General features: G+C 41.5%; 1 long non-coding RNA gene across 6 annotated transcripts in view; it reads right to left on the reverse strand.

Moving 5' to 3' along the window:
- Positions 1-699: 699 nt before the first annotated feature.
- Positions 700-19,617, reverse strand: part of LOC138760185 (uncharacterized) — a 49,658-nt gene continuing 30,740 nt past the window's right edge. For 4 of the 6 annotated variants that reach the window (XR_011355494.1, XR_011355498.1, XR_011355497.1 and 1 more), the window contains one exon: positions 5,497-5,982. This is a non-coding gene — a long non-coding RNA (uncharacterized lncRNA). Of the gene's footprint in view, positions 887-5,496; positions 5,983-17,096; positions 17,257-19,617 lie in introns of those variants that run through there. The other 2 variants (XR_011355499.1, XR_011355496.1) reach the window with 2 other exon arrangements.

Consider the following 19,617-nt stretch of genomic DNA (forward strand, 5'->3'; position numbering starts at 1 on the left):
GCTTTCAGCCATTTCTCCATTTATCATCGTCCTGGTCCCATCTGGGTGTGCAACTTGACTGGCGATGAAGGGCAGGCATCAGAGGGAGGGCAGGCATGCCCTGGAGAATGGGAAGATGAATCTCCATGCACAAATTAAGGTAGCAACACTTCTGACTTTATCTCTTCAAAGACCAATAAACCTGGAAGCAGGATCTTCCAAGACCTTATTTCGATGGAGCTGTAGCCACCTACCTATGCCTAGACAGCTCTGCCTATGAGGGAGAAGGTTTCAGTCACCCTGCACTTCCCTGGCAGAGATGATCATTCCAGGTGATGAGGGCTATTTGCTTTCTATCTCAGCCTGTGCAAGGGTGCAAGCAACCTGGAAGTTCAGAAAGAGGTGGATGAATCCTTGCAATGCTCAACGCTCTCCTTCAGAAGAATGCCCCTCAAGAGTGTCCAATTTGTGGATGATCATGGGCAAAGATTTTGCTTGGTCATTGCTATTATTACCAGTTTACTGGGCATTTTTGTTCTCAGACAGCCAGTCTAATTGCCAAGATACCATCTGTATAGGTTCTGCCTCTTAGCATGCAAGTAATGTGGGGAAATGATGACGTACCATTACCTCACCTGGCTTTGTTATCCAATGTTGTGATCCCTTCTGAGAAAAGAGTGCAGGATTGTAGTGTGAATAAAAGCTCTCAATAATGGAAGGAGAACAAACGCTTTTATGAGCTTAAAACTATGGGTAGGGTCTCACAGTGGTCTTCGGAAGGCTTCTGGGTTTAGGCAGGAAATCAGGGTTATATGTGAGCAGGTGGGGGCAGAGTCAGCCATCAGCACCACACACTACCAGTGAATCCCAGTTCACTGCATTCACCCCTTCCTGTAGAACTTAAGGTCTGTGAATGAAGAGAGAGAACATGGATTCAGAAAAAAAGTTGAAAAATATGCAGTTATTTACAAATTTACAGATTTAAGCAGTCCTTAGCACTGGGGGGGGGGGGGCTTGGACTCCTTGGGTGGTCCCCTTGTGAGGGAGGAGAGGTGGGCTGGGTCTCCTGCTCAACGGTGGAGGGGGATGCACTTTCCTCCTGATCCGAATCCCCTGAGGCCCTTACTGGGGATGGTGAGAATGAGCTTTGTGGCTCACAGGGCACAAAGTTCCAGTGGGTGCCAGGTCCCTGATGGAGACTGTTGTGATAGATTATAGATAGGTTTTTGGCAGATAAATTGGGGCAAGGTTTGTTAGTGTAGGTCACATACAAACACTTTAAAACTGATCTTATTTAAAATACTGGAGCTCTGCTCATGCTAGACATATCAGGGCCAACAGTCTTTGCAAAAGCTTTGGAGAGTGTCCAAGAGACTTTACTCATGGATTGGTGTTTACAAAAAGGCAACAGATGAAAGAGCATGTTGGAGCCGCATTGTGTCTGGAGGGGAACTTGCTGTTATAAGGGGGTCATGAGGTTTTGCAAGCAGAGAGAGTCAAACAGGCTTTCTCTCAAAGACAGAGATCACTTCTAGTGTTACAGTCAGCAGCAGCAGCTGGGATTGGAACAGGACAAGCTGGCAAGCTTGTGGAAAACCCCATTTGGAAGATGGGTTGTGAGTTCTTAGTTCAGCCTGGTCAAAGCCCTTGTGGTTCATGCAAGAGGAGAGAACTGGCTCTCTAATGTTTCACTTGGAATAAGTGAAACAAAAAGGCACTCTGTGGTAACCTGAAAGAAAGAGGTTATCATCTGGAGAACACTGAGGGGGAAAGTTTCTTCGGCAAGACACTGAAGTGGCTAGGTGTCCAGCGTACAACAAATCTCTCTCTGAAAACCGACAAGAACCTTCCTGAGTGGTAACCATTAACCTTTCAACCACCAAGCCTGGTGAACTTTATAAATGTTAAATTCTGTGCACAGTATAAAAATTGCCTGTAACCAGTGAACTTCGAGGAATGAGAAGTGAGATTGGACTGTGAACCAAAGAACTTTTCTGAACTTATATACACACATATTACATACACATAGAATTAGAAGGGGGTTAAGTTAGGTTAGTTAAGTCAACAATGATAGGTTAAAGTGTGATTCTGTTTTCATGTTTAAAGATAATTAATAACAACTTTTGTTTAAGTAACCATTTGTCTTGGTGAATATCTACTGCTGCTGGTTTTTGAGGTCCTCTGGGCTCATAACACTGTGTCTTCCTTGCCATCCGGGTACTCTACATAGACGTAGGTGGAATTGGTGTGGAGCAGTTTCACCCTTTCCACCAGCGGGTTGATCTTGCTTCTTCACACATGGACTAGAAGTGGTGAGCCGGGTTGGGAGTGTAATTCCAGATCCCGACCTTCTTTCGAAATTGAATAGCAGTTCATGTGGAGTAATGTTGGTCATGGTACATAGTAGTGACTGGATGGAATGGAGCACCATAGGGAGGACTTCCTGCCAGCTTGAGTCTGGAAGGCCTTTTAACTTCAGGGCCAGTTTGACAGCCTTCCAGACCATGGCATTCTCCTTTCCAACCTGCCCATTCCCCGGGAATTGTAGCTGGATGCGATGACCTTCGCCAGAAAGTACTGATGTAGCTCGTCTCTCATAAAAGATGAACCCCAGTTGCTATGAATGTAGCTGGGATGCCCGAACAGGGTGAAAATGGAATCTAGGGCTTTTATGACTGACGAAGTGGACATGTCTGGACATGGAATCGCAAACAGGAAGTGGAAGTGCTCCCGTTTGTGAAAGGGAGAGGCCCCCTAAAATCAACACTGAGCTGTTCGAAGGGCCTGGATGACTTGATCAGGTACGGCTTTGCAGGGCAGTAGAAGTGCGGCTTGCACTCCACGCTTACCTGGCAAGACCTGGCGTCTTCCATGGAGTAGAGCAGATTGCGCGTCTTGACAAAATGAGCCATGAGCATGACCCCTGGATGGCAGAGCTCATTATGCAGAGACCGCAGTTGGCCGGTGTGTGCAGAGGCACAGCTTCCTCTGGATAAGGTATCTGGAGGGTCATTAATGGCTCCTGGCTAATAGGCGATGTCATAATTGTAGGTGGAGGAAATTAGTAGCCTTTAAGAGAGGGCAAAGCTTATCAGCGTATTCCATTTGTATTGAGGGATGCATTGGGTGTAATATGAGAAAAACCCCAGGAATCTCCTCAGTCTTTGTGGTCCTGGGAATGGGGAGCTCTAAAAGTGGGGGGGGGGGGCGCATCTTATCAGGATTGGGCCCAATGATCCCATTCTTCACCACACAGCCAAGGATAGCCAGATGTTTAGTCCTGAACACGCACTTGTCAGAGTTATAAGTGAGGTTCAGGACTTTCAGCGTGTGAAGAAAACTCTGGAAGTTGGCATCATGGTCTTTCCTGGCCGTTGGCAGAGTGAGTGGTGCCTTGCTAGGACCTCGTTTTGTGACTTCATGTTCCTAGCCTTCAATGCCTTGATGGCAGTGTCCTATGTAGGCAGTCCCTGATGACTGCACACCCTTTCGTTCCTACTCCGGAAACGAGTGAAGACCTCCTGAGTTCATCAGTGTGGAAGACATTTCTGGTCGCGTTCAGGTAAGCCTGGAAGCAGTCTAGCCAATATGTGAACTCCTCAGCCACGTCAGGGGATAGAGGGTCTATCAACAGCAAACCTGGCTTGAGTAGCACTTTCATCATTTAAGGAATAAGCTAATAAAATTGTAGCGCGAATAAAAGCTCTCACAACTGGAGGGAGAACAAACTCTTTTATTAGCTTATAACTATGGGTAGGGTTTCACAGTAGTCTTCGGAAGGGTTCTGGGTTTAGGCGGGAAACCAAGGTTTAACATGAGCAGATGGGGGTGGAGCCAGCCATCAGCACAAAATACTACCAGTGAATCCCAGGTCACTGCAGATCCCCACTCTCAATTTCACCTGTAGTCACTTCTCTTTGCCATGTCCACAGTCAAACATGCAGCCAGCTTGAACATCACAGCTGTCTAACTTGCACTGAAGGATACAGCATTCCTCAAGTTCTTGGAGAAACTCAGCTGTCACACCGCATCCATAGAAAGTAAAAGGCAATCGATGCTCAAACGATAAAGAGAATGCTCCACCCTACCCCTTCTCCCGCCTCAATAAACTCTAACTTGGTAGAGGTCTGCTATTTAATGATGACACAAAGATGACTGTGTTGTCATCTTTGTGCTTTGCGAACATCAGTCTGTTCCAGGAGATTGCAAGCTGAACTATGCACTTTGATTAGAGTGGCTTCAGACTTGATTGAAGCATGAAAGCTTTGTCTGGCTTCTATCTGTGCGGAAACCATTTCCATCAGAGGGATCTGGGAATACAGATACATAGTTCCCTGAAAATGGCATCACAGGTGGATAGCATTGGCATATTGGCCTTCATAAATCAAAGTATTGATCATAGGATTTGGCATGTTATTGGTGAGGCCAAGTTTGGAGCACTGTATGTAGTTTTTGTCACCTAACTACAAGAAAGATATCAGTAAAATAAACAGAGGGCAGAGAAGATTTACCACAATGTTGCCTGGACCTCAAGGTTAAGCAGGTTAAGACTTTATTCCATGGAGTGCATTAATAGATGTATTTAAAATGATGAGGGGGAATAGCTAGAGTAAATGTAGGTAACCTTTTTCCACTGAGGGTGGGCAAGGTACAAACCAGAGGACATGGGTAAAGGGTGAAAGGGGAAAATTTTAAGGGGAACGTGAGAGGGAACAACTTCACAGAGAGCGGTGGGAATATGAAATGAGCGGTTATCTGAAGTTGTGAATATAGGCTTAATTTTAACATTTAAGAAGAATTTGGACAGGTATATGGATAGGTGAGGTATTGAGGGCTATGGAATGGGTGAAGGTCAGTGGGAGTAGGTAGTAAAATTGTTCACCACAGACTAGAAGGGCTGAAGGGTCCTGTTTCTGTGCTGTCATGTTCTATGGTTCTATGGGGGTATGTTATGGCCTGGGCATCTATGGCTACCACAGAGACTGGCAAACTTATTTTCGTTGATGATATATCTGGTGATGGCAGTAGCAAAATGAATTCTGAAGTGTATAGAAACATCTTATCTCTTCAAGTTTGGTCAAATGCCGTGAAACTCATTGAATGGTGCTTCATCCTACAGCAAAACAATGTTGTCAACCATACTGCTAACGCAACAAAGGAGTTTTTCAAAGCTAAAAACTGGAAAATTCTTGAATGGTGAAGATGTAAATCCAGTTGAGCATGCCTTTCATATGCCGAAGAGAAAACTTCAGGAGATAAGCTCCCAAAGCAAGTGGGCTGCAGTCAAACCTGGCAGAGAATTACCAGAGAAGATACTCAGCACCTGGTGATGTCTATGAATCACAGACTTCAAGCGGTCATTACATGTAAGGGACATGCAACAAAGTACTAAACATGACGACTTTAATATACCATGACCCAAATATTATGGTGCCCTGAAATGAGGGGACTATGTATAAAAGGTGCTGTAATTTCTACAAGGTCAAACCAAAATATCTACAAATAATCTTGAATAAATTCTGGGATGTGTAGTTTATGACGTTAATTGTTTGATTACAAATTTTTAAACTGTGGAGCAATTGGATAAATAATGGAAACAAGTGCCTTGGTCCCAAACATTATGGAGTGCACTGTATCTCCTGCATCCTGTAAGCAGACACTTGGATACATGAAGCACTTCTATGTGGATCAGCAGCGGTATTCCCATGCACACTGCTGTTTCCCTATTGTAGCTTCACAAAGTCGACAAAGATGGATGTATATCCTCACTCTCTGGATAGCCAGCATTCTAGCTTCTCTTTTCCCCTGAACTCTCCGCAGCCTGCTGTTGTCAGCTACTTCTTGGATAAGGTGTACTCCTCAGCTCTAAACTATTCATCTGAATTGATGCTTGATAATGTCAGGTGCAAAGACTCGGCTGACCTCCACACCCTCTTTCACCTCCTCTCTGGAAAGGCTCTCCTGCATAGAATGAGCATGAGATGGATGGTTTCTCATGAGACGCTACAAAGAGGAAAACAAAAAAAGACATGGTAAAGACTGATTGGGATCAGAATTTATTGTCATGATGTTCGGTGTTTATAGCAGCATCATAATGTAAACATTCATATTAGAACCATCTTATCACATTAATATCAAAATAAAAATAAAAGTGGATGAAAAGTAAGACAGTGTCTTTGGTTCATTGATTATTCAGGAATTCGATGGCAGCAGGGAAGAATCTGTCCTTGTGCCGTTGAGCTCTCATCTTTAGGCTCCTTGTTCCCAAAGGTAGCAGAGTGAAGAGAGCATGGCCTGGGTGGTGGGGGTCTTTGAGGAGAGAGGCTGCTTTTTTTAAGATACTGCTTCATGTAGATGTCTTTGATGGGGGTGAAGTCTGGTGCCTGTGAGTTAGCAAGCCCCCTGGAGTTTATTCTTGTCCTGAGAGATGGCATCTCCATACCAGGCAGTGATGCAACCAGCCAGAATGCTCTCCACAGCACGCCTGTAGAAGTCTTCGGAGACATACTGAATCTCTCAGACACCTCACAAAGTATAGCCGTTGGTAAGCCTTCCTTGTGATTGTGTCAATGTGGAGGCTCCAGAACAGATCCTCGGAGATTTTGACACCAGGAATTTGAAGTTCTTGACTCTCTCCACTACTAAGACCTCAATGAGGACTAGGTCTATTCCCCTGACTCCCTTCTGAAGTCCACAATCATCTCGTTGGTTTTGCTGACATTGAGCGCAAAGTTGTTGTCGTTACACCATTCAATGAACTGATCTATATGCTTCCCCATTGCCATTGTGATATCTACTGACAACTACGGTGTGATTGGCAACCTTGTAGATTACATTGAAATTATGCCTGGCCACACAGTCATGGGTGTATAACGAGTAGAGCAATGGGCTAAGCCCGCATCCTTGGGGTGCGCCTGTGTCGATAATCAGTGAGGAGGAGATGTTGTTTGGCAGTGCATGACGTCATGGATAGACATGCTGGTGTGGGAATGGTGTGTGAAATGCTTTTCCAAAATCCGTACAAGTAACATCAACTGCCTCGCCCTTAATGTCACCTCTTCAAAAATCTTTTTGTGAGACACTATTTCCCACACACAAATAAATGATGGCTTTCCTTGATTTTCCCCTGGCCCATTCTATCTCTCAGAATCCTCCCCAGCAGTTTTCCTACCTGTTAAGTTTGATGTCTTAACAGACATCAAACTTAACAGGTCTGCAGTTATCTGGATTATCCTTACAGACCTTTCATTTCCAAATTCCAGTCCTCCAGAACTTCTCCCATCCTCAGCAATGAGTTATAAACTTCTGTCAAGACCCTAGCCATTTCTTTCCAATCTTCCCAAAGTGCACCTGGTCTGGAGCTAGGATTCTAAGACAGCTAAGGCCTCTTCATTACTGATGCAGACATGCCCTAGGTTTTCTTTAGTTACTTCCCTTCCTTCCCACTCCTGTTTATCCTGCTCCAGAGTAAACACATTTACAGAATACTCATTTAAGAATTTCTCCATCTCCTCTGCCTGCACACATAGACTGATCCTGAAGGGAACCTATTCTTTCCCTCGTGACTCTTTTGTTCTTCAAGTAGTTAAAAAATATTTTTGGATTCTCCCTTACACTGTGTAGCGCATGTTCTCCCTAGCTACACACTGCCCTCTCAATGCCTCTTTTAGCCCTCCATATTCTCCTCTGCAATATGCTTCTACATTCCTTATATTCTTCAAGGGATTCCCTCAAAATTGTCTGCCTGTATCTGAGTTGTGCTTCCTTTTTCTTTTTGATCTGTGCCTCTTTATTCCTTGTTAACTGAAGTTCCTTTACCTTGCCATATCTACCCTGGATTGCAAACTTGAATTGTTCTGGAGTAATTTGAGTTAGGCATCAGTATCGTTGAGTTAACCTCTGAATGACATTGTGCTGCTATTCTGAGAGTTGCACTCCTAACCTCGACATAATTAAAGGCATCATGGAATTTCTTTCTACTCTGTGATGATTCACTCCAGAAGCTTATCTCACCAGCCACTTGTGCCACTTCCCTGTTACCTCTGAGGGCTCTTCTGAGGCAGGCAAGTGGGTATACCTCTCCCATGTGCCATTAGACAAGGTGTTAAGTTAGAATCAGTGAAATGGGGGAAGCACACCTCCTTGCATTACCTCCTTTCCAGCTTCTTTAAATGACATACACTTTCTGGAGTGGCTTTAAGAAGTACAGGTTTGACATTAATTAGCAGGGTAATGCATCAACAGCAATTGTATTGATCCACTAATGACTGTAACCCAAGCAACACAAAATAAAGGTAGCACTGAATAAACAAAATGCACTTTCAATTGCCTTCTAATGTAACACTGCAACCCAGATGCTCAGCAATAAATATGTCTGAGTTATTCCTGCAGCACAAATTTTGCATTCTTAGTTAGAGATGCTCCAATCTCCAGACATTTGACTGTAATTATCTGCTTAGAATATTAATAACTGATTCAGTTATCAAAGTTTAATAGATTTGTAATTTTAAAAAAATATCTTGACTTCAAAAATGACAAATACACAAGTCTCAGCCACCTGATATTTTATGCTATCGTTTGTAGCTGGTAATCAGTTACTACACAGGTAAAGTCAATACACTTCACACATGTCTTAATAATATTCAATTAACTTTCATTGCATACAGATTGTGTGTTATTCTTCAATATAACTTGTTTAAAGGGTAGTTCACAAAAATGTAATTCAAATGAATGGTTCAAACAGTAATGCACACACAGATAGAGAATGTAGTGGGAACTATATGCTCAGGAGTGCTGATACTTGAACTGCAAAGGGTCAGCCACAGTTATTAGGACCTCTGAAATATGCCAGGGGATTTGAGAGGGGTCAGAAGATAATGGTGCTCTGAACACATTCCTTCAGGTGGGTGCAGCATTTCAAGGAGCTGTTAAACCTTTTTCCTCAGTTAACCAGACACTTGGGTACATTTTGCTGGTAGCCGGTACTCAGGAGTTTTTCAATTTTGCTTTGGAAGGTAAAACCAGTAAAATTCCATCGCCTCTCAAGCATAGCAACTGTTATCACTCAGATACATGTAGATCCATCATAGTACAGTCAACGTTAAAGTCCATAGAGGGGACAATGAGGATTGTATGAAACCTCATTTTGAGTCGTGTGCTGTATTTTGTGGACATATTTTATGTATCTATGATTACTTTTGACTGTTAAACAAAGTCATTCATTGCAAACTCAAAGCAGATAACATAGAAAAAGCTGTAATACAATTGGTTTCTTTGTAGACGATGCTAAAGTTCAGTTATTAATTACCAGTGAAACATTTTTCTCACTTAAAAGAAGTTCTACATCATTGCAAAGCCATGGAGTCACCTGCTCTTACGATACCCTCATGTCACATGGTGCAAGGCTGGGGCCAGCAAATGGGCTCAAGTCATACAAAATGTATCATTTGCTGTGTTTGCAAAAAAAATATAATGACACATTGAGCTTTTATTATTATAAATTATAAATAGCCCTGTTTAAACAAAGTGAGATGTTTCTCTCTAGATGAGCAACTTTGGATGGTAGTTTAATGGTCCTGCTGTGGTTATGGCTGGATGTTCCATTAATTTATGCCACTTTGTGCTGGCAGAATAACTTTGGTAATGAAATACTTCACATGCTATCAAATAATTTTTACTCAAATCACTTTGTTCGAAACAACGGAGGAAGAATAGGATAAAGAAATGTAATTTCAAAACAAGAAAATGTAATTCTCGAGACTATTCTGGACTCAGCACCACCCAAGATAATAAAGTGACAGGCTCTCAAGCATAATTGTTTTCAAAATTATTTTCAGTTCAGAAAGAAAAATTCATGTACACTGCCAAATAACCCAAACAGAATATTCTTCAGCACAAGCTATTGCCTGCAACGTTAGATCTCTGAAACTTGTACTTACAGAGTAGAAATTGTGCATTTTTTTAAAAAAAGCAGCGCTATCTCATGACATGTTTGAAGTACCAAATTACCATATCAAATGGACTCAACATATTAATCCTGATAGAAAATTACAGAAATTGGAGTTTTGAGCAAACATGAAAAAAGTTGGAAGGATCATGGTTCAGCCTCCATGGTCAGGACTAGAGTGGGAAGGAGTGATATCAAGTGTATCAAGTGGGGAAAAAAGAGAGGGAAAGGCTGATGAGAGGCTAAGGGGAGACATGGTGTTGGACAGAAGGTGGGGCCGAGAGGTAGAGGAAGAGATCAGAGGGAGGGGGAGGAAAGTGAGAATAGAAGTATGTAAAGGTGGAAACAGTAGAACCAGATAGAGGTGGGGGAGGGGGGGGAGGTTTACCTAAAATTAGAAAAAAAATATTGATGTTCAAGCCAATGGGTTTAAAGTTGTCCAGAGGAATGTGATGTATGGCGCCACAAGATAGCTTCACTCTCTGGCAATGGATGAGGCAAAGAACAGATATGTCTATGTAGGAAGGTTGAGAGGAATAAAGATGGTTAAGACCCAGGGCTTCTCACTTGGACGCACAGACAGAGCACAGGTATTCAGCGAAGTGATGACTTAGAGTACATTTGGTCTCACCATTGTAGAAACCACATTGGGTACTTAACTGCAGTAGGTTAGGTTGGTCGATGAGCTTGTAAAGCTCTGCCTCACCTGGAGTGTCTGGATAGCAGTGAAGTGGAGATATAGGGACAGGTTTTGCTCTCTCTGGGATTACAGCAGGAAATGGTTAGGGGGTGGAAGGGTGGTTGCAGAAGGAAGAGCAGTCCAGGATGTCTCACAGGGATTGATCCTTGTGAAAAATGGCAAGTGGTTGGAGAGGAAAGTGTAGAAGAAGTAAAGCACTTCACTAATTTAATGTGTCAATCAGTGCTCTATGTATGCATGCACGTGGGTGGTGTATGTTTGTGCATGCGTGCATGTGTGAATGCAAGTACACATGTGTGTGCATGAATGTATGTGTATGCACATGTCTGCATGTCTGCGCGCACATGCATGTATGGTGTGTCAGTGAGAGGGAAATAGCGTGTCAGTGTGTGTTCACACACATGAATGAGAGAGGAACAAAGAGAGAGAAAGAATGATCTGGGATTTGGTGAGGGCAATGATAAGGTTCACATTTGATGGACCCCTGAGAATCCACCATTGCATGGAATGAGGTAAGATTAGAGCAATACACTTCACAGGACAATGCATGAGGTATTAGAAGCAATATGGCGCAAGCTATCAAGAATCTGATGCAGACCTTCACTCGAGGGGAGGTCTCGGCGTCACTGAGTGCTACTCCTGATAGTCAGGTGACGACTATGCAGTTCCCACCTTCTCCATCAAAGCAATTGCCACTGCTGCTTCTATCAAATGCCGCCCAGTATCCAGCAAGACAAGGCTTTTCTTTAAATAGATTGCAACAAAGTAGTTCAATGCAGTGGCGTCACTGGGGTTGGCGACACCCAGTGCAGTAACTCATAGTGGAAGCCCACCACCGCCCCCCCCCACCCACCCCATGGATCTCCTCCCATACCAGGCCACACTGAATCCTTAGTGATTTTCTTTGAGCTAATGTCACTCATATAACGTAATTCCCGTACGCCACTCAATGTAATGGCAACAATAGTGAGATAAACAACGAGCAAAATTAAAATTACACCTTTAAATTAGAATATCGTACAACTTCATTCTCAAAAAAGTTATTGATATTGGTTCACAAATACTAATTACCACAATATTGTAGCTAAAGCACCAGATAATTTGACAAAAGCAGCGACTATAAAGAACACCAGCTGCAACGAAAACATCAGCGCATGCTTGTAGCACGTGCAGACGAAACCACGTGATTCGAAACATCATTGTAATTGGGTAATAGTGACAGCTCTGACCGGAGTACATTAGAAGGTTCAAAAAGTAAACTAGTGTCGAGTTTTAGCCTTGTAGGTATGCTGATACATATAAGTTGGGCTTATAAAAAATGTATATATTGTTATAACTAACTACAGGGCTATTTTTTTAATAAAAATTAATACATTTCTGCACAAAAATTTTATGGACAGTCCTTTTGGTGTCAGCCCCTCTGCTGGTGTCACCTGGTGCGGTCCGCACCGCCCTGGTGGCACCCGTGATTCTGTGAGCTCTTTGTAGTAATGTGACACTTTAATAAAAGTTTTAACTTGGACTACATTGTGCAACTTTTTTATCACCAAAGAGGAAGCATGAGGTTGCACAATCTACATATTTAAAAAATATTAATGAGTACAGTTTTTAGGCACAAATTAGACCTGGTACAGGAACAGCAACTACATTTGGGGTTAGTGGAGAAGATAAAATAGCTCCAAGGGAGTGAGATTTTTTAAAATGTTTTTGCATTTTTAACTATTTTCATTGTAAATTTTTGCTATTTTACATTTGAAAAACCCTCTTGGATGGATAATTTAATTCACAATGTTATTCCACACCAAAGAGGAACATATTGTATTGATTATGCAATCTACCAACTTCACTCACCAACAATAATTATTCTCTGATTATCCTCGGGCTGTTTAATTATAGAATATTGATTCAGTGGCCTTAAAGAGATGTTCTGCTTAAACAGGAATGCTCATCAACTTTGATGGCAGAATAATAGGTAGTGTTAATGGATATATCGAGAAATGTATGACTCACACTAAGCGATGCCTTTTGAAGTTCAGCAAAAAGATTAAACAGTTAACAACTAGCTCAATGAATCAATGCAATATGTACTAATTTGGTGTGAAATGACTTAGTGAGTTAAATTATCCTTTACAAGGGCCTTTTCAAAATGCAAAATAGTAAAAATATATAATTATATATCACAAATGGCAACGAGGATGCGTACAGGAGGGAGATAGATCAGCTGGTTGATCACACCAACAACCTTGCACTCAACATTAGCAAAACCAAAGAGATGATTGTGGAGTTAAGGAGGAAATCAGGAGAATATGACCCAGTCCTCTTCAAGGGGTCAGCAGTGGAGAGGATCAAGAAGTTAAAATTCCTGGGTGTCTACATCTCCAAAGATCTGTCCGGGATCCTCCACGTCGAGGCAATCATGAAGAAACCTCGCCGGCGGCTATACTTTGTGAGGAGTTTGAGGAGATTTGCAAAGACTCTCGAAAATTTCTCTAGGTGTACCATGAAGAGCATTCTGGCTGGTTCCATCACTGATACGGAGGTGCCATGGCTCAGGACAAGAAAAAGCTACAGGGGGTTGTTAACTTGGCCTTCAACATCACGGCACCAGTCTTCACTCTATTGAAGACACTTACAAGAGGCAGTGTCTTAACTAAGCAGCCTTTATCCTCAAGGACCCCCACCACCCAGGCCATGCCCTCTTCACTCTGCTACTATCAAGGATACAGGAGCCTAAAGATGAGCACTCAATGGCACAGCTTCTTCTCCGCTGCCATCAGATTCTTGAATGAATGAACAACAAAGCACAGATACTGCCTTATTTTGACTTTTTCTTGCACTACTTTGTAATGTTACTGTAAAACCATGAATTTTGTATCACGTTCATAACAATAAATTCTGATTCTGATTCTAAAATAGTAAAAATACAAACTTACTTTTTAAAAAAACCCCAATTAATCAAAAAGCAAATTACTTAAAAATGTCCCCATCCAAGGTCTTCCTCTCCACTTAAGAAAATGGAGCTGCCGTTCCTATGCCAGGTCTAATCTGATGCAAAATAAGATAGAAAATGCTGGAAATACTCAGCAGGACTGTGCCGAGAGAAATAGTGTTAATGTTTCAGGTCAATGACCCTCCATCAGAATAGTTTTAATAGGTTCAGCAGGAAAATTCCCCAGCACAAGGGCAGCAGGTTTTTGTGAAGATTTTTCTCCCTCGTTAAAACCCAAGAGGAGCCTAACAGCAGTGGATGGTCAGCAAAACCCCTGTAGGTATCTGCCAGCAAGTTTCAGATTTGATACTTGCACAGGAGTTTGGAAATTCCTGGTGCCTGTCAGTAGAAATTCTGGCACCTCAAACTGGAACTGCCAATAGTTCTGGGCTTTAAAACTAATTAATAATCCAGTAATCAATTTATTAAATTTCAAATGCCCATGAACTCATCTCCAATGAACCTAAATCCCTTTTCGTTTTAAAAGGTGGGATGGAACTGGAGCACCCAGAAGAAATGCAGACATTCTGAACAAAATTGTAAATTTGAAGTACCAAGATTCCATGACTAAAGCTGTAAGTTAAAACTCTAGAGCATGCATTTATCAAATTTAATTTTTATAAATACTGCTGCAAGCTAAAGTACTGTAATAGCAAATACACAAAATCCAAATGGATATTTTAAGTAATCCAATAAAATGATACAACATGCTAAGTTGGTTGTTAATAGTCATATAAATTATGTTAATATTATGCCGCACTATTTATGTTGGGAAAATATAATGTTTTCCAATTTCATGAACAATATTTCATTTTACTGGACTAAGTTTGATATATTTAAGGTTTGGTTTAAAAAATAACTCTTAGAAGTTCAATGCGTTTTTAAATGTATTTTAAATGTTTGAAAATTGAATGCCTCTCTTTTTTCAGTTTCAAATAATCCCAGGTAAAATAAAGTACATCTGGCTGCAGTGCAAATGCCTGCTAATCTGACTTCAATAATTCCTTCAATACATTCTTCAGAACAGCATTTTAATTCACACTAAGTCAATAGAACATTTTTATTTCCCACGTGGCCCATCTACTCATATCTGGAAAATATAGTTCCAAGCTAAAGGCATTTTTCTGCAATTGACTTGTGACCACCCCCCCCCCTCAGAAATTGCAGAGGCCATGCCCTGAAGTTGACCCTTTTTCCAAGAAAATGTGCAACTCTACTGCTTCAGTCGAGCACTGACTGTTCAAGAATAGTCAGTAATTTAATTGGACAATGAAGATTTTGCTTCCTGAATACTTTCGATGTATTTTATGGATTTTGGGCTGCTGATCATAAAAATTACCTATCACGTACCATTTCTTAGACGTTACCTATTTTTGGGATTTCCTGTCATATTTTAAGTTGACTAGTATATTATCCAAGCTGTTTTGGTCAGTCCAAGCATGTTTGGGTAGGCACTCAGTGCAGATGCTATGCAAATATTGTCTTAGGCCTGGGCGTGCTTAGTTAGGATAGATGCAGACAGGCTATAAAAGCCAGTTCACCTACCAGTATACACTACGTTGATAGAGATTAAATGCATGTTGATGCATATGTTCTTCAGGTAACGGCATAGTGATATACTTAACAATAGCATTTATTGTCTTCAGGAAGATTCAATATGGCAGAAATGTCTTGCCAACGTCACATGAACTGCAATACATTTGTGGCGAGTGTATGCTTAAGGCTGCACTTATTTAAAAAAGCCTATGAGCTCTACGTCGGCTGTAACATTGGTGACCAAGACAAACCCTGGGCTCCTCACATTTGTTGTGCAACATATGCAGTGAACCTGAGAGCTTGTGTCAGCACCATATGCGATTAAACATGGTAAATTCAATAAAAGTTAATTTAATGTTTCTCCAACTTCCTGAAAAAAGCGTGTTGTCCAGTGTTATGAGAATAGCAGGCATTACCACAAATAAAACTAGTTTTAAAAAGGCATGTCACAGTTTAATTTCCACTGATACTTGAAGGATATTGAAACAAATCATTGAAGAGAAATACTGATTTGCTACCATTTTAACTGTGAAGGGGAGACAATAAATTACTATTCACTTTGATTGATCTTCATTATGTGATGGGTAAGGCATTCATTGGCTATTTCCTGCATTAACACATTAAAAGCATATCCCTGCACTTAATGCACAGTTCAGGAGATCTGTTTTGTCACTTCATATTCTGGCTGTCTATAGATCGAGTGAGCCACTCCTCATCACTGTATATTTTGGATATCTGCTGTTTAACACTCAGAATCCACAGATCAATTGCCGTTATTTGAATATTGAAAAGGTTTTAACCAGTTGGGATGTGTTTTCATCATAAAAATGTACTTCTGCAAAAGTTATAGGTCGACACTCTAAATGTTGAAATAGTTAATTATCAGCAATGGAATTCTAGTTAATTGTTTCTTTGTGTTTTAAAAAAAAGTGAAACACGTTACTGGACCATGGAGCTGCCTTTCTTAACAGGGCCATATGGCCTCCTGGAGGCCACAGCACATTTAAGGGGGCCATGGACTGAAATCATAAAATATTTTTAATGCTTTATATTTAATTGGTAGGAGAGAAATATGGAATAAACCGACTAAACGACTGTTTTGCAGGGAAGGGGGTCCTTAAGCTTTGAGCAGAGTCCAAAAATAAGATTGAGATTGTCAGGAGAGAGGAGAAATAGATTCTCCAGAAGACCAGATTGTGATGAATAAAGACCTTTTACATCTACCCAGCTTCAGTCTGCAATGACTCAATCACAGTTACTGCATAGAACACTCAGAACCACTGAAGCCAGATTGTTTAGCTTAGCTCAAGAAGGCGGCCGGAAACCCTAAAAGCAGTGATCAGTTACTACGATAACCATGGAATGATCAGTTATGATAATAATCTTGGAGAGGGGGAGGTTCCAGTTAGTGCATTGTCATAATAATAGGTTGAGAAAAAATTCAATAAAAATTTCCTCTTGGATACCCAACATAAAGAGGATTGAAATGTTACAGGAACAATGAGTGGATCGAAAGGAGGTTAATGGAATGACAGAAGGAGAAGACAACGAAATGAATTGACTCAGTATGTAAAAGTAAAGACAAAAATGTCTTGTTTATTTTTATTAAGTGACGACGTTGTTTAACGGGTTTAATGTATCTTGTAGATTGAATTTAACTTTGAATAAATGGGAAGGGGGAGGTGAGGGAGGGGGGGAAAAAGGGAGAAAATGACACTGTATATATTCAAGAGAAAAATGTCTGTATGTATTTTGGTCAGTATGGTTTATAGTGTGAAAAATAAAAAAAATTTAAGGAGGTTAATGGAAGGGAATTCCCAAACTTCCTGGTCAAAGGAAACCCCAGTTTGCAGAATAACTGACTTATCTGGCTAGCATTGTGTTTGCTAATCTCAGCCGGTTTAAGAGCTGAAGGAATTCAATAATCTTGGTGTAAATTGACGTACCAAGTCATTCAATGGTTTTGTTGCAGTCATTCACTCCCTCTCCAGGGCCCCTTGCATTTATTTATTTCCCCCTTCCATCATCATTCATTTGGTTATTCACTAAATGTCTCTTGGCAGGTGACATCCACCAATACGAAGAGCTTTGAGAGGTTGGTCATGGCTGTGATGGCGAGAACAAGTTCAGAGGGTTCAAGAAGTGACACGTCTGGACACACTCCAATAACAAGCAAGGATCTTTCTTAACATGTGGGGGAAGTCGCAACAAGGGTCGCACTCACTCACACACTTCGCACACAACAGACACAACTAAACTGCAGAAGTATAGAAAGACAGAATATAACAGTACCCACCACTCTTAGATAACCAGCAACCACAGCATTGCCATAGATAAGAATAAGTTACAATGGTCTCACGGGCATGCTCCAACTATAGCCATCACCTTACAATGGCTTCTCCAGAATTGCCCATGACTCACTACCTGGAGTGGAACTCAGGTTCGATCCTCAGAGGAAAACAAAGTGAACCAGCTGTTCCATGTGTTGGACTTTATGCAGAAGCTGGCTGGAGGTGCTGGTTTAGGCATGCCAAAATAGGGAATGTGATTAAGGGAGCCAGTGGCGAGGTGTATATGCATTCAAAGGATCCAGGTGTGGATGGCTGAGCCTTGATTGGCAGGTGAGATGATTTCCAAATCAGACTTTCTTGGTCAGATGACCCTCCAGGAGCAAGAACAATGATTATCCTTTGTTTGAAGCAGTTTCCTGTTTGACCTGTTGGATAATCCTCCAGATAACAATGGTCCATGTTAACTGCAACCTCCCAGCAACTTTTGATCAACTCCAATTCACATACCGATGATACAGGACTATGGCCGATGCCGTCTCCATGGCACTGCACTCAGCTTTGGAACAGCTGAACAATAAGAACACCTACATCAGATTATTAGTCATTTACTTTAGCTCTGCCTTCAACACAATAATACCAAACAAACTCAACACCTATTACCAAACAAACTCTACACTAAGTTCCAGAACCTTGGCCTCAGCACACCCCTCTGCAAATGGATTCATGACTTTGTATCCCATGGACTGCAATCAGGGAGAACTGGTTACAGCACCTTCTCCACAATCATCTTCAACATCAGGGCCATGCATGGCAGTGTACTCAACCCTCTACAATACTCCCCGTGGGCCCATGACTGAATTGGCAAACAATGCCCTACCATAAATTTACAGATAAAACCATTGTCATAGGCAAGATTTCCAGCAATGACTGTGATGTTTCTTTTATTACGATAAAGAAACTTGGTTTCTTTTTCAATAACTGGTTTTATTAACTAAAGCAAATAGCACTAAGACAGAACACACACAGGCTAGTCCTCATATGGAGGCATCCATCTTGAATCTACAAAAGATGTCACAGAATGCCCAAAATGCAGCATTCACCAGTTGCCACACACTCCATATCCGACTCCTCCTGGTGGTAGCATGCTATCACTACATCCCCTTTCCTTGATACATTAGTACAGTATTCTTCAAATTTGAAGTTCAACACAAACGTAACATTAACATCAGCGTAGTCCTTCAGGTGCTTTGACAATTCATTTGGATCTTCTTAACACAGGTACTTTTGTTGGCTCTGCTAGTCCACTACTGTCTAGCATTGGTGGGGTTTCCTTTGTTTCTGCGCAGGCTGAATCCTCTGCATCCATCTATTCCCGCAGTATCTCTGGGATTTTCTGCAGGGTCCTTCGATTCCTCCTCAGTATTTGACCCTCCTCTGCTCTGACCGTGAAGGATCTTGGATTGGAATATAACCATATAACAGTTACAGAACAGAAACAGGCCAGTTCAGCACTTCTAGACCATGCTGAACATCTTCTCCTACCTAATCCCATAACCCTTTCCATTCCTCTTGTCCGTATACCTATCCAACTTTTCCTTCAATATTAAAACCGAACCTGCATCTACCACTTCAACCAGAAGCTCATTCCACACTCCCACCCTCTGAGTGAAGAAATTCCCCCTCATGTTTCCCCTAAAATTTTTCCCCTTCAATCTCAATCCATATTTTCTTGTTTGAATCTCTCCCACTCTCAATGGAAAAAGCCTGTCCACATTGACTCTATCTGTCCTCCTCATAATTTTGAATACTTCCATCAAATCATCCCTCAATCTTTTACGCTCCAGAGTATAAAGTTCCAGCCTGCTCAACCTTTCCCTGTGACTCAAACCCTGAAACCCAGGCAACATTCTTGTAAATCTCCTCCATGCTCTTTCTACACTGTTTAATATCCTTCCTATAACCCAGCGACCGAAACCGCACACAATATTCCAAATTTGGCCTCACCAATGCCTTATAAAACTTCAACATGACATGCCAGCTCCTGTATTCAATACTCTGATTTATGAAGGCCAACATACCAAATGCTTTCTTCACCACCCTATCTACATTTGACTCAACTTTCAGAGAATTATGTACCAGAATTCCTAAATCCCTTTGTTTTACTGCACTCCTCAAT

The sequence above is a fragment of the Narcine bancroftii genome, chromosome 4 (genome assembly GCF_036971445.1).
Source record: "Narcine bancroftii isolate sNarBan1 chromosome 4, sNarBan1.hap1, whole genome shotgun sequence".
Taxonomy (NCBI): Eukaryota; Metazoa; Chordata; class Chondrichthyes; order Torpediniformes; family Narcinidae; genus Narcine; species Narcine bancroftii.